This window comes from Schistocerca americana, unplaced genomic scaffold, assembly GCF_021461395.2.
Source record: "Schistocerca americana isolate TAMUIC-IGC-003095 unplaced genomic scaffold, iqSchAmer2.1 HiC_scaffold_612, whole genome shotgun sequence".
Taxonomy (NCBI): domain Eukaryota; kingdom Metazoa; phylum Arthropoda; class Insecta; order Orthoptera; family Acrididae; genus Schistocerca; species Schistocerca americana.
Genome location: NW_025726360.1, coordinates 24323 through 36483, shown reverse-complemented (window position 1 = coordinate 36483; position 12161 = coordinate 24323).

Genomic DNA, 12161 nt, shown 5'->3' with positions numbered 1-12161 from the left:
ACTTGTTTTGAATCTGTGACGAATGTCTGTTTGCTTATGTAGAAGTTTTCGAATACGGCTTCAGACCTCTGGCAGGATACTCGGACAGTGGAGCCGGACTACTGAGTTAAGAAACACACGTGTGTCCCGTCACAGAACGATATGCAAGTGTGTGGGACGCATACCAGGTAGCACCGACAGGGGCTGCTGGACGTATACAGAGAAAGGCAGCACGAATCGTCGCAGGTTTATCTGAACCGCGGCAGAGTGTGACGGAAGTGTTGAAGCAGCTCTGTCGGCAGGCGCCTGGAGAATGACGGGAGCTGTCCCACGACAGAACGCCCAGAAGTTGGGCAGACGGCCGCTGATGCAGAGCGAGGAGTCCAGAGGCGGCCCCGGCAGGTAGGCGGAGCCAGGCCGGCCGCAGCGCCATCTAATTGCCTGCCAGAGGCAAATGTGAAAATACTAACCAGTACTCAGAAACTGAACGTATTTAACACAAATCGAGCGAAAGTGATAGTTAATTCTGCCAAGGGAGCCATATTTCTAACGTTTCGCGTCGTTTTCTTCTTATCTGTTGCGATATAATGGGGGGCACCCAAAATGACCTAGCCATTGAGAGACAAACGGCTTTCTAACGTTTATGCCGCTATGTCAGTGATCGGAATGTCCTCCGCCCATCTCGTGCATCTGTCTACCATTGTTAACAAGTATTTATAGCCATCGGAAACGGGGAGTGGGCGCATTAAGTCCAGATGGACACGGGCAAATCTTGATGGAGACCGTGTGAAATTCCCATTTTGCACGTGAACGTGTCGTCCTACTTTGCAACACTGACAATGCAGGCATGCGCGAGTCCATTCCCTGGCGTCCTTTGTAATTGATGGTCAGGCGAAACGTTCCGTCAGTAACTTGATCGTGGCTTTTGCCCCTGGGTGTGGCAGGCCATCAACACTGTCAGATGCCGCCTTACGAAATGGTTGTGGAATGTATGGGCGCGGCTTCTGCGTGATATATGGCACCATAACTTAAGCCTCCTACTTGGCACGAGTATCCGCTGTAAGTGTAGCCCTGCTGTGCGCTCCGTCAATTACTTCTGTAGCTCCAGATCTGCTTCCTGTGACGTTGCGAGTTCTTCGCAGTTTATTGTGCTGGTCACACCGCAAACACGAGTAGAGTAATCTGCAAAGTGGTTCTCCGCGCCTCTGGTGAATTGACTGGCAAAGTCTACGCTCCACCACTGCCTTGGCGAGCACTTATCGCAGATGTTGCTGAAAGCTGACGCTATGACTTTATGATCAGTCGAAATTGTTACTGGCCTGGCTTCAACGTACGGGCGGAAATGTCTGGGTCTTTCATATATTTGAAACAACTCTATGTCGTATACACTCCATTTTGTCCGTCGGAGTTGTAGCTTCCTTGAGAAGAAACTAAGAGGTTGCCAGTGTCCATCGTCCTGTTATTACAAGGCTGCACCAATTGCGACCTGGCTGGCGTCTCCTACAATACTCAACGGTGCTGCAGGTATGGGGTGCGCGAGTGGTACTGCCTCCTCCAAGCTTCTCTGTAAGTCGCCACAAGCTTCTGATGTCCATTGCAGCTTTCCCTTTCCTGTGGTATTATTGCCAGCCAGTGCATTCGTAAGCGGGGCCTGTGTTTCAGCGGTAATTGGCAAATGAAGCCGGCAAAAATTCACCATGCCGAGATAACACCTAAGCTGTTTGCAGTCTGTAAGTTTGGGTAGGTTACGTAACTTGTCTATCTACTCTGGGAATTACTGTACACTGTCGGCTGAGACGATACAGGGTGGTCCATTGATCGTGACTGGGCCAAATATCTCACGAAATAAGCTTCAATCGAATAAAATACAAAGAACGAAACTTGTCTAGCTTGAAGGGGGAAACCAGATGGCGCTGCCATAGGTCAAACGGATATCAACAGCATTTTTTAAAATAGGAACCCTCATTTTTATTACATATTCGTGTAGTACGTAAAGAAATATTAATGTTTTAGTTGGACCAATTCTTTCGCTTTGTGATAGATGGCGCTGTAATAGTCACAAACCTATGGCTCCACAATTTTAGACGAACAGTTGGTAATAGGTAGGTTTTTAAAATTAAAATAGAGAACGTAGGTACGTTTGAACATTTTATTTCGGTTGTTCCAATGTGGTACATGTACTTTTGTGAACTTATCATTTCTGAGAACGCGTGCTGTTAGAGCGTCATTACCTGTAAATACGAAATTAATGCAATAAATGCTCAATATGATGGCCGTCAACCTCAATGTATTTGGCGATACGTGTAACGACATTCCTATCAGCAGCGAGTAGTTTGCCTTCCGTAATGTTCGCACATGCATTGACGGTGCGCTGACGCATGTTGTCAGCCGTTGTCGGTGGATGACGATGGCAAATCCTTCAACTTTCCCCACAGAAAGAAATCCGGGAACATCAGATCCGGTGAACGTGGGGACCACGGTATGGTACTTCGACGACCAATCCACCTGTCATGAAATATGCTATTCAATACCGCTTCAACCGCAAACGAGCTATGTACCGGACACCCATCATGTTGGAAGTACGTCGTCATTCTGTCATGCAGTGAAACATCTTGTTGTAACCTCAGTAGAACATTACGTAGGAAATCAGTATACATTGCACCATTTAGACTGCCATCGATAAAAAGGGGGCCAATTATCCTTCCTCCCATAATGAAAATCCATACATTAACCCGCCAAGGACGCTGATGTTCTACTTGTCACAGCCATCGTGAATTTTCCGTTGCCCAATAGTTCATATTATGCTGGATTACGTTACCGCTGTTGGTGAATGAAGCTTCGTCGGTAAATAGAACGGGTGCAAAAAATCTGTCATCGTCCCGTAATTTCTCTTGAGCCTAGTGGCAGAACTGTACACGACGTTGAAAGTCGTCGCCATGCAATTCCTGGTGCATAGAAATATGGTACGGGTGCAATCGATGTCGACGTAGCATTCTCAACACCGACGTTTTTGAGTTTCCCGATGCTCGGGCAATTTGTCTATTACTGATGAGCGGATTAGCCGCGATAGCAGCTAAAACACCTACCTGGGCATCATCATTTGATGCAAGCTGTGGTTGACGTTTCACATGTGACTGCACACTTCCTGTTTCCTTAAATAACGTAACTGTCCGGCGAACGGTCCGGACACTTGGATGATGTCGTCCAGGACACCAAGCAGCATACATAGCACACGCCCGTTGGGCATTTTGATCACAATAGCCAAACATCAACACGATATCGACCTTTTCCGCAAATGGTAAGCGGTCCATTTTAACACGACAATGTATCACGAAACAAACACCGTCCGCACTGGCGGAATGGCATGTGATACCACGTACGTATACGTTAGTGACTACTACAACGCCATCCATCCCAAAGCGAAAAAAGTGGTCCAACTAAAACATTCATATTTCTTTACGTACTACACAAATGTGTAATAAAAACCGTGGATCCCTATTTAAAAAAATGTAGTTGATACCCTTTTGACCTACGGCAGCGCCATCTGGCGCGCCAACCATAGCGCCATCTGGTTTCCCGCTTCAAGCTAGAGAAGTTTCGTTCTTTGTAGTTTTTTCGATTGAAACATATTTCGTGAGATATTTGACCCAGTCACTATCAATGGACCACCCTGTATAGCAGAGACAAGTTACTTGACTCTTGTTTATGACGCATTTGCGTTCATTTAACACACTCCATATGTATCGAGCCCCTGTCGTACCTCTTCAATATGTCTATCATGCGATTGCATATCCTCTGAATATACCAAAATATTATCCAGATTTGCGTAACAGAAAGGTAATTCCTGGAGCACTTAATCAATGAATCTTTGCCAGGATTGGGCCGTATTTTCGAGTCCGAATGGCATAAACAGAAATTCTCTAACGTTCTGCGTGGTGTCTATTTGTTCTATATCGCGTCTCCCTACCACTTTCGCGCAACGACGCTCTGAGCGTGTTTTTTAGGGAATTCACTAGTTTGAACCTGGGACCTGTTGCGGGTAAGTAGACGCCAGACCACACATGACATGTAGAATTCAGAAGAGTTCAGTGAGACTAGCGATAATATAACCAAATACTTAATGATTTCAGCGTCAGCTCCACTGCGCTCCCTGTAAAAGAAAATACTAACTAAATTTAGTGGAAGGGGTTCAAGGCTTTCCTATTTTTAGTTAGCTGGTAAAATAACGTCGAAAAAGCAGTTAAGTTTACCATTGGAAATTTTATTCTAGTGACAAAACATTGTTTATAAATTGCACTATTGATAAAAGGAAATGTTTTAATACAGGATGGTAAAAACCAACTGCGTTCAACAAAAACGTGAACGAATATTCCCTGAATGGGTTTCCAAGTTCTACAATGGATCGAAGGATGACCTATACCACATCACATCTATAATCTAGGTTTAAATTAAGTTTCACAAAAGAGAAAACTATCAAAATGGTCTACAGTGACCCTCAATTATCTTTAATTACTTATCTAACTTGTCGTAAATTACAGTGGCTGATGTGGCTTCTCAGTAACCATATAACAGAAAAATCATCGCCTTTCAGATTTTTACTTCAAGTGGCAAATGTGAACACCATGAGCTTTAATTGACGATCGACACTAGTATTACGCAAAAAGGGGATGTAACAGATGAGACTTCTGCAGTTCTGAGTGAAGCTTTATGCGCTGTTATGCGGCATCGTGTGCGTTCATTACCTTGTCGGTGTTCGTCAGGGGGCGGTGGACAGCACAGCTCGCCGTCTCGGAAGCAACTCCCTCCCAACTTCTCCTTACTACAATTTACCGAAGTTGGTTTAAAAAAACTATCTGGCTGTGTTTTCATCTGACCAATCAGGGTCTCAATGTTAACCTTAAGCTCTGCCTACAAAAATTCTGTCTATCCAATGAGAAACGTTATACTTTTCGTGGTGGGGCAATGTTTTTAAAGTTTGCAACGTAACAGAGACGCGAAAAAGTCTCACGCTAAAACTTGCAGCTGGTGTGGTCCTTTTAGTGTTATCGTGAGATCTATACTGTTCTTCTGGAGGGCTCTATCTTTTAACATGGGCTGGGGGGTTGTCCTAGCAGTTAGCTGGCAACGTGGGTGTCCGTCCATTATCGTAGGGCCTTCCAGCTTAACATGGTTCTGCTCTCGGCTTCTGTTCTCGTTTCTCCCCTCGGAACCGCGTCTGTCTCACGGTGGGAAGGTATGACATGCATTTAGGCCTTCTTGTGTTAGTCTGTGGTATTCCATTTGCTCATTCGTTACTCGTATTACTTTGGTTAATTTAACGTCACGATTTATTCGGAACTATGTGACATATTACTAGATTTGCTTATCATGTCAGGGTTTTCATGGAAGGTGTTGGATTTGCCTGACACCTTACAAACACTCCATATGTATCGAGCCCCTGTCGTACCTCTTCAATACGTCTATCATGTGATTGCATATCCTCTGAAAATACCAAAATATTATTCAGATTTGCGTGACAGAATGGTAATCCCTGGAGCACTTAATCAATGAATCTTTGCCAGGATTGGGCCGTATTTTCGAGTCCGAATGGCATAAACAGAAATTCGAATAGCGCAAAGAGTGTGATCACCACCGTCTTTGTCACGTCAGCCGGAGCCTCAGGAATCTGACTGTATGCCTTACGGCACTCCATTACCGAGAAGACATTCGCACCTGCTAGAGCGTAGTTAAACGTTTGAATGTTTGGTGTGGGGTATTTGTCTGGGATTGTTCTCGCGTTCAATCGGCAGTAGTCGCCAAAGGGACGCCATGTGCTGTCTTTCTTGCGTACTAGGTGGAGAGGGGACGCCGAAGAGCCTTCAGACCTCCTAATTACTCCAGTCTGGAGCATCTCCTCAAATATCGCTTTTGTCTCCGCTAATCGATACTGTTGTTGTTGTTGTTGTTGTGGTCTTCAGTCCTGAGACTGGTTTGATGCAGCTCTCCATGCTACTCTATCCTGTGCAAGCTTCTTCATCTCCCAGTACCTACTGCAACCTACATCCTTCTGAATCTGCTTAGTGTATTCATCTCTTGGTCTCCCCCTATGATTTTTACCCTCCACGCTGCCCTCCAATACTAAATTGGTGATCCCTTGATGCCTCAGAACATGTCCTACCAACCGATCCCTTCTTCTGGTCAAGCTGTGCCACAAACTTCTCTTCTCCCCAATCCTATTCAATACTTCCTCATTAGTTATGTGATCTACCCATCTAATCTTCAGCATTCTTCTGTAGCACCACATTTCAAAAGCTTCTCTTCTTCTCCAAACTATTTACCGTCCATGTTTCACTTCCATACATGGCTATACTCCATACAAATACTTTCAGAAATAACCTCCTGACACCCAAATCTATACTCGATGTTAACAAATTTCTCTTCTTCAGAAACGCTTTCCTTGCCATTGCCAGAATAAATTTTATATCCTCTCTACTTCGACCATCATCAGTTATTTTGCTTCCCAAATAGCAAAACTCCTTTACTACTTTAAGTGTCTCATTTCATAATCTAATTCCCTCAGCATCACCCGACTTAACTCGACTACATTCCATTATCCTCGTTTTGCTTTTGTTGATGTTCATCTTATATCCTCCCTTCAAGACACCATCCATTCCGTTTGATCCGGTTGTAAGAGTTATTTGCCAAGTTCACGGTGAATGCAAAATGAGACAAGAAAACTGCGCCTAAGATTGGCTGTAAAATATCTGCCACTACAAAATTACACTTATAACGGGTAGACAAACCAACATCTATCGTGAGCTCTTTATAGCTGTACGTTTCTATACTTGAGAGTATCAACCACTTGTAACCTGTGCGATGTTAGCTTACACTCCCAGGTTGACGCAGAGTGGCGTAAAGGTACAGCATACGGGAAGCCTTCAAGAGCCTCACCTTGACTGTGCGTGTTGCTGCCTGCAGCTGTCAGCTGGTTCCTCGTTGGTGTACGGCGCCGTTCGTGAGTGCCGCAGCCCGTGGCGCCTAGAGCGGGCTGCCCTCGCCATTTGGCACATCTCGTAGCTTGTGGCCCGAATCATCCGTGATACCAGCAAAAACTGTCAATGTGAGCTTCATCCTGTTTGGAGAGAGACTTCTTGTTACTGGTGGACGTCTGCAACTCCAAGCTATGTAGCCGAGTAGCCATATTTTCCATTGCAGTTTTCTGATCCCGTCAGCGATGCCTTGTTTTTGTCTGTAACCTGCGGCTGCACAGATTCACTTCGATTCTTCTACCCATTCCGATGAGTCATCACTGGCTTCCGTTGCTGAAGTGGCAGGTGACATTGCTACGGACGCTACGAGCTTCGACTGTAGAGTAGCGAAAGCTCTGTCAGCTGTTTGCAGTTGCTTGTCGAGAGGCTGTCCGTCGTATGCAATCGACGTCAGCGGAACTTGACTAGGTAGCTGATGTCGCCAGGCGTGGAGCAACAGTTCCCTGGACATCATGCCGGCGTCGACGATAGTGCGTAAATGTCTCAAAAATTCAGATGGCCTTCTGTCACCGCGTTTCTCCTGACACATCACCTGGGAAGGTCGTGGTTCAGGTAATTTCTTGCAGCGAGCGGTCAACGCCGTTTTAAGTGTGGTGTTTATGACGGTTGGAGCGGCGGATGTGTGACCATATCAGAGACTATCGCTTTTGGCCCCTGGTCCAGGTTGCTAACTGCGAGAGTGGTTTTCGCGGTCTTTGGTTTTGTTGCTCGAAGATATTCTCTGTAATCGCAAACAATACGTCTGGTTCGGCAGGCGTGAATGGAGGCGCTCTTAACTGCAACCGTGGCGCGGTTGATCGAACGGCGCGCTCGTGCGTGAAAAATCTTCAGCGTGTTTCTGCTACTAGCGGAGTTTGCAAATTCATAGATTCCGTTTTGCTATCATTCTTCGGCACTGCAAGCTACAAAAGCTCAATCTCATGCTGTAGCCGTCGTATCTCGTCGTTTGTTGCTTGCAGAATTTTGTTGGCTTCTTCCATCTTTGGCGAAACTGTCGCACAATATTAAGTTTCGAGAGCTTTTCGTACTTTTCCCGGGGTCTCCAGTTATGTAGGAAATAAGTTAAACCCACATACAGCTTTGCAAAAAAGGAAAAAAAAGGAAAACTGTCTCAACTAACAATCAAAGATTGAAAACTTATAACTAGCGTCCGCTGCACTTGCATCGAATAATCCAAGTACACATCACTGACTACTGCCACGTTCCGACAAGTTTATTAAATCGTTATTTGGCAACAAACAGCACGAACCACCGCTGAAAACTATAAAATTTAGTAACTCTATAACAGCGCACAAATAACTTTGTCGGTACTTAGCTTTGTAGCCGCTACAGCTGCAACTGTACGCCGCGGGATATAAACATACTACCGAGGCGTCAGGCTTGGCTGAGCGACGTAAGCACACTCACGACCAACAGACCACTCGAGTCAATAGCACAGGAAGAAAGACTGAGGTTAATGAGAATCCACTAATAAGTTATTTTTACAGCAAATATTAACACAAATAAACTGTAAAATGAGTAACTGAAGACAAAACCTTTATAAAATACTGGCGAGCAATTTCAACAACAGTCCAGCACGCGTGACGTCACACTTAAAATGGTTGCATCTAGTAGGAAAGAATTGAACAGGCGCAACCCGTGCAATTCTTTTTATTAAAAAGGGAAGCCACAACGAATTTCCTTGAAAGTGTATGTTTGCGAATACGTATCATTATACTGAATAAAATTAAAAATATACAAGAGATCTGATGGTGCTCGTTGGTTATGTTCATGGTATCTGTTATTACGTGGATGACGTATGACTGTTATTCTACAAATTTTTGCTGAGAAAAATCATTTACCCGGGATCGCGCTGTCTGCCCTCTAACTACCCATACAGCAGATTTTATCAAGTAGGCAGCGTGTCAGCTCCTACACACATTTCACCTTTCATTAACCTTACATCACTCGCATTTTCTTTTCCTATTCCGTTTATCTTATTTCGTCAAAAGCGATACGTCTGCGATGTTGATCGTTACCGCCAAAAAATAATGAGGCAGCCTTCACAGGCTGGGGTCGTTTGTTCGAGTTCTCTTCAGTTCCAGCTTGTTCGCGCGAATCGTGTGGTAGTGCCACTGGCGAACTGCCTACATTTCGCGTTCGCCTCCATTCGCCGTGGTGGACAGCTGGTTTAATATCGAAGCGACGGAGACGTGTTCTACTGCCAGATACAGACATGCGTGACGTCATGGGTCCTTAGCGGTGATTGGTGGAAGGAGCAAATGAGCAGACGTCGTAATGCACTACTTCTTTCTGTAGGTAAATTTCCATATTCATTAATTTCTGTAATGAAATTCGCGTGCTACGAGAACACGCTGGATCGACATAATACTGCATTATTAATGAATATAAATCATGTCGTTGTTGATACGATCAGTTGTACGAAAAAAGCCGGCGACGATCCGCTGCCTATAATAAAAAGCTGAAATTTTCGATATTACTGTTTCCATTCGATACTCCTTAAAAGTGTGATCACATTTACATACGTGTTGAATGGAATTCACATCAAAGTCATTGTGAGAAACACAAAAAAGACACTGAACGCTTAAGGTACACCTTAACTGATTTATAAGTTCAGTTTCCACGCTCTTTAGTCACAATTGACTACTCTGTCATTTGTTTGGGAGAGTCTTAGCAGCAGCCGTCTTGGCTATAAGAAAACAGATACAGGCCAACTTCCCCGCCAAGTTCCGCACAGCTTCATGGACGACAACTTGACGTTACGAATGCGTTAAATAAACTGACATCTGTATCTAAATCACTACCGGACAACATTCTTAATTGTGAAACAATGCTTTTCAAATTCTTCTAACAAGAAATACAATTCGCTATTTAGATATATCTGTTCATGCGCAGCAGCTCAACTCATTTACACAACGAAATCTATTCGGTATATCACGTATTTACCTGGATCCAGTAGTTACTGTTAGTTGTGTGTAGTTCACAGGCTACGTACTAATGATATACCGTGATGGCATTGACTTTCTCTGCATAATTATGCTGTACAAATACAGGTGATATTCTAATTTTAACTACTGACGACGCGCTCGGCACGATTGTTTCATGTATCTACACTGCAGGATGTGATTTTAGTGTATTTTTGTTTCTGGTGAATGTATATTTAGATATACTGAAACCATGGTCTAGGATTTCAATAAATCTTATCCTATAACTGTTTAGCTGTTATCATTTACCGTGAAGTGAATTGTCTATAAGTAACGAGACAAAGAATCTGATACTTAATGAGCACTAACACTGGGTTGTAATTTCTTAATTTAAGCGTCCTGTTAAGCTTCGCTACAGCAATAAAGTGCAGACACTAAGCAGTTTATCAACAGAATTACTGTGGTAACTGTTGAAATTAAAATTCTTTGTTTACATCGCGTGCTAATTGCACTGATTGTCACAAGGGATTGCAGTGGCAACCTCTTCTCATTCTTTGTTATTTACATTTAACAGATGACCATCCATCGTTTTTTCCATCACATTAGGGACATCGACATATCGACAGTGACTTCGAAAATAAGTTCGCGGCGGTATGAATAATTCTGGAGCCCACACATACACAACGCTCCTTATTCGTCATTACTGCAGCAAGGCATCTGTGACCGAACAGTAGTTATGGCGCTACTAGAATACGTAATGGGCCTCATAAGAAATTAAAATGACTTGTCACATCGAAACGAAATGTTTGGTACGCTGTTAACATATCGCAGAACTTCGACGGATGTGTTATCTGTCGCTCTAGAGCTGTTTCAGTATGACCGAGAGCACTGCAACTGCTGTTTGCATACCAGCTGTAACGGTGTCGTTCTGAACTTGATTCTGAGTGCTTCCTGTGGTAATCCGGTCTTCATATCATTTTCCTCATTTCATCGGAAGTCTATTTATAGCAATAACAGATTAGAAGCACAAAATATTGAAAATTTTTAGAAACTTTTCGTAACAAAAAATCTGCACGTGTAGGTGTTCATGTTTTCACACGACAATAGCAAGTGAACTGAAAGATGAGGCGATATTGGAGTTGCTCTAGGAACACTTTCCATCTGGTACTGACACTCCTATTCCATGAACGAATTTCTGTTTAAAAACTACTAGCATGAGTGTGGTTGCACGAGCGGGACTACAAAATAATGCGTCCATAATTTGTTCCACATCATTGTGATACGAGAATCGTTCAAATGAGCTAACTCTACATCCATAATCCGCAAATCATTGTGAGGTGCATGGTAGAGTGTACATCCATTGTACCAGTTACTTCAGCTTCTACACGTTCCATTCATGTGTGGGGACACGGGAGGAATGGTTATTCAAATACCTCCATCTGTAACGTAATTAATCCACCCTAGTCCTAACGATCTCTACGGGAGCAATATGTGGGCGACTGAAAGATGTTCCTAGAGTCGTAACTATAACTTCGTTAGTAGGCTTTCTCGAGCGAGTTTGTGTCTGCCAGTTCAGTTTCTGAAGAAATTCTGTGATGCTCTGCAATGGGCCAAACAAATCTGTGACCATTCATGCGGCCCTTCTCTGCATGCACTCAATATCCACTGTTAGTGCTATTTGGAACGAGTCCCACACACTTTCACGATATTCCAGAATGGGTCACCCAATGTATGAAAATGAATTACTTTATAGAATGTTTTACTCTATGTTATAGCCCATAAGTATTAGTTCTCAACGTACAGTTAATTTTTTTTAAAGAAGCATTTGAAATCACGAAGTATTGGCATACTTAAAATTTATATCATTAACTATGCAATACTGTACTGGCCATTATGTTTATTTCTGGATTCATTTATGAAATAATAATGGAAAGTAATAATGTAACAGAAATTAGTAGAACTGCGTTTATCAAGAAAACTTGTAATCCCTTTGTACTATAGTTATTTTCCACAGAGTCAGAGCCGTAAGTATGCCTCTGATACAATCGGATGTATTTTTGTATTTTGTGGAACAATGTAATTTCGGCTTTGTCAATGTGACCAAAAGACTATATGATAAACCAAAATCCGAGGAAATAGATTTACGTAAAAATTAAAATTCGCAATAAAAATCTTCAAATTTATTTACATCAATCGAACCGTGAGGACCTAAACTGTGATATTTTCAGCT